The 3,542-nt window shown below is 52.6% G+C and overlaps 1 pseudogene; it reads left to right on the top strand.

Annotated features, from left to right (window-relative positions):
* The first annotated feature begins 650 nt into the window (after positions 1-650).
* Positions 651-2,910, top strand: LOC109388204 (transcription elongation factor B polypeptide 3 pseudogene; annotated as a pseudogene).
* The last annotated feature ends 632 nt before the right edge of the window (positions 2,911-3,542 follow it).

Here is a 3,542-nt window from a genome sequence, read left to right as displayed (position 1 = left end):
GGGGTCATCCAGGGTCATTCCTGGAGATCTGGCTAAGATCTAATCAGAGTTGATTTAATCAACAAAATGTAATCAGTGGTGACGTCAGTTAATTAAGTCTATGAAGTTGTTCTTTGGGGTAGTAATCATAGTAACAATGAAACTGAACCCTTCTGGGGTGAGGGTAGGTACCCTCATGAACACTTGGAGTGTCTCAGGCTGATCTGAGTCAGGCCCTACTGCTGATGTTCAGGTGGTTAGAGCAAATGGCCATTCAGTCATTCATTCCGGAAGAGTGGATGGAATGCCTTGGTCTGACACTGCTCTGTGGGCACATCAGACGCAGGGACTATTATTGCCCTCCCAGGGCTAAGCTGTTGAACTTTAGACAGCTCCCTTTCTCTCTCCAGGCCTCCACGCCTCACCCTTTGCAGAGGAGTATGCTCACGCTGGACCTAAACTTCTTAAATTCAAATTCCATATTCCCCTCTTCCAGTTATGTGATCCGAATATGCAAATTAATTTGATCGCCCTACTCCTGTTTCCTCATCTGGAAAATAGGGATAACATAACGGACAGTGTGGCCCGGCTTCCGCCCACGCAGGAAGCTGGGGCAGGTCCTCAAGGGGCCAATGGTGCCTGGGTCGCTGAAGAGATGCACCAAGGTCGCCATGACCCTAGCTCAGCCCAGGGCGTGGGGGCAGGGGCGGGGCACCAAGCTGTGGAGGGGCTGGCCCTCAGCCTCACCCTTAGAAGCTGGGGAATATTTAAAGCGACTCCCGGCCCTGCCATTCTCAGTAGCCATTCTGGTGGAGACCAGGGTGGGTGAGACAGTCGCCTGCTCAAACGCGAGCGCATCGGAAGCCTGGCCAGGGACTCAGTGGCCCATTGCAAAAAGTTGGTTCCTGTGGAAGGAAACATTGAGCCTGACAGAAAGGACTCGGGGGACGACAGCGAGTCCTCAAAATACCACAGGGACTCTCTTCAGAAGGAGGAGTAGATGGAGGAAGGCCACCCAGCACCCTGCGAAGAAGTGGTCAGCCACCCATCGCACAGCTCTGAGGGCAGACAGAAGAAATACAGAGGGCCCTCAGAGCTTGAGAGGCCCCACCGTCATGAAAGGAGAGAGAGAAGGACCAGCCATCGAGTTTCACCCGCTGCCTCTTCAAGGTGGGCATCTTCTGGTGACGGCTGGTCCCATTCATCGTCCGCGCATCCTCATCGGATGCCCAGGGACCATCACAGGCGCCCGGCCAACGCCCCCGCAGCATGCCAGAGGCCTGGAGAAGGCCACTCTAATGCCTTTCGGGACCGACGGGGACCCAGCGACAAAGGACACCTGGGGACAACCCAGGGGCGAGGAGACGTGAGTCAACGCGAGGAGCACCCACCTTCCCACAAGGACAAACGCCGGGTGGGTGCCCAGGGACATGAGCAGTCCTCTGCTTTGATCAGCCAGAGATCACACCAAGCCTTCTCCAGAGAGAAAAGCCCAAGGCCTCTCTACCGGGAGGGCGCCGAGGTCAAAGTGTCCTCTCCTGGTGTCAAGAAGGAGAAGGAAGGAGAGGGCCGCGGCTTCCAGAAGTTTTCGCCTCCCTCGGAGGTGGCTTCAGACAAGCTCCTGAAAAAGCGAAAGCGCAACCACTCAGAAAAAACCCAACAGGACAAAGACAAGCAACCGCGTCTAGACAGCGGAAAGGGGGCAAGCGCCCTGCTGCCGGAGGTCAAAGAGAAGGCTGCTAACAACTTCAAGACCCAACAAGGGAAAGTCAAAACTTCTCATCGGGGTCGGAAGCCAGCGGGCTCCCTCCCTGACACGGCGGATGCAGATACGGAGGAGGAATTCGAGCCGCCCACCATGCCTTTTGAGGCCTACCTCACCTACGACCAGCCTCCCCGAAAGAAAAAGAAAAAGCATGTGAAGATTTCATCCACTGCGCTTGAAGGAAAAGGACTTCAGGAAAAGGATTCTAGAAGCGCTAGTGAAAACTTGGACTCGGTTCAGGAATTACCTAAAGGGAACGCAAAAAAAGTCAGAGAAGCCACAGCTGTCTGGAGCGGATGGGACCACGCTGAAAAAGGTCCCTGATGATGCGTCACCCGTGTTGCCAGACCTCTGGTCACCTAGGGTCCAGCCCGGTTACAGTCCACTTCCTGCCTTTGAATTGATGTCCTCCCCCCAGCTGAAGCAAAGAGTGGAAGAGGAAGAAGCTGGCTTTCCCGGGCACAGAATGAACTCTAAGATGCACGTGTTCTCTGGTTCCAAGTGGGCCTGTCTCCGCAAAATGATGACCTTGCGCCAGCAGTGTATCCAGGTCCTTAGAAACAACCTCAATTCACTCTTTCGAGTGGGAGGAGTCCCGTATTCTGTTCTCGAACCCATTTTGGAGAGTTGTACGCCTGATCAGCTACATCGCCTAGAGAAATACAATTGTGTGCTAGTTAAAGAAACAGGTCAGTTATGGAAAATGCATTGTCACCGACACTTTAAGAAAGAAAGGCCAAGAGAGCACGAGACATGGCGGGAGATGTACCTGCGGCTTCAGGATGCCCGAGAGCAGCGGCTGCAAACACTGATACTGAAGATCCGATCTGCACATGCCAGGGGGCCCAAAGGCCGGCAAACAAAGATGATCCATTTCAACTAGTTTGAAAGAGGAGGAGCAGCTCTCCAGGAAAAAGTCAAGATCAAGCCAGCCCCATACCCCACAGCAAGCAGTCATGCTCCCTCCAGCAGTGCCAGTGGCCACGGCTTTCGCTCCATCCCTGAGAAGCTGGCTTGTGACTGCCCGAGCACCACCAGTGGCTGCTTGGCGCAAGTGGTCGGCAGAAGCAGGAAGCCTGCAAAGCAGATTGCCCCAGTGATGGCCAGGACCATTAAAGATGTCAAGAACAGATTCTCCCGACGATGAATGCAGAGGCTTGGCTTTGGAGACGAAATTTGGGAGGAATACAAGGACCGTGGGGGTGAGGGCACTTCCACAGGAAACCTGAACCTTGGGCTTCCTGGGAAATTTTGGACTCTGACACCGGTACTTTTCAAGGGTTGTACCTGTGAATCTTGGTGCCACAGCCACTGCCTCCCTGTCCGGAGTGTGTGTGCGCATGCATAGAAAAAGATCGGAAGGATACAAGGAGAGAAGCTAAGGTTCGCCCTTAGTGTAGCTGGGTGGTGGGAATGTGGCATGTGCTTATTTCATTTATTGTGCTTGTTGCCTATTGTTTCTTTAAACTTGACTTATGATTCTGTAACTAATCATGTGTTATGAGAACTGCCAATGTATACTGCTAAGAATATTGATCACAGTCATGACTGTCAGGAATTCTTAGATCTAATAAATTCCAAGACTCGGGATATCTTCAAAACCCAGAATGAGGGGGGAAATATAGACTGCTCAATAAACAAAATGCTAAAACAACTGACTCCTGGAGTTTCTAAGGTTTGCCCCTATGAATCTACATGCTACAGCCACTGCCTCCCGGCCTGGAGAGTGTGTACATATGTGAGTGTACACATGCATAGAAAAGGATCTGGAAGGCCCTGGTTATGTACAATGGTTCAG

The sequence above is a fragment of the Hipposideros armiger genome, unplaced genomic scaffold (assembly GCF_001890085.2).
Source record: "Hipposideros armiger isolate ML-2016 unplaced genomic scaffold, ASM189008v1 scaffold_186, whole genome shotgun sequence".
Classification (NCBI taxonomy): domain Eukaryota; kingdom Metazoa; phylum Chordata; class Mammalia; order Chiroptera; family Hipposideridae; genus Hipposideros; species Hipposideros armiger.
The sequence above is the reverse complement of the archived record's forward strand: the minus strand, read 5'-3'. Positions and strand labels throughout refer to the sequence as shown.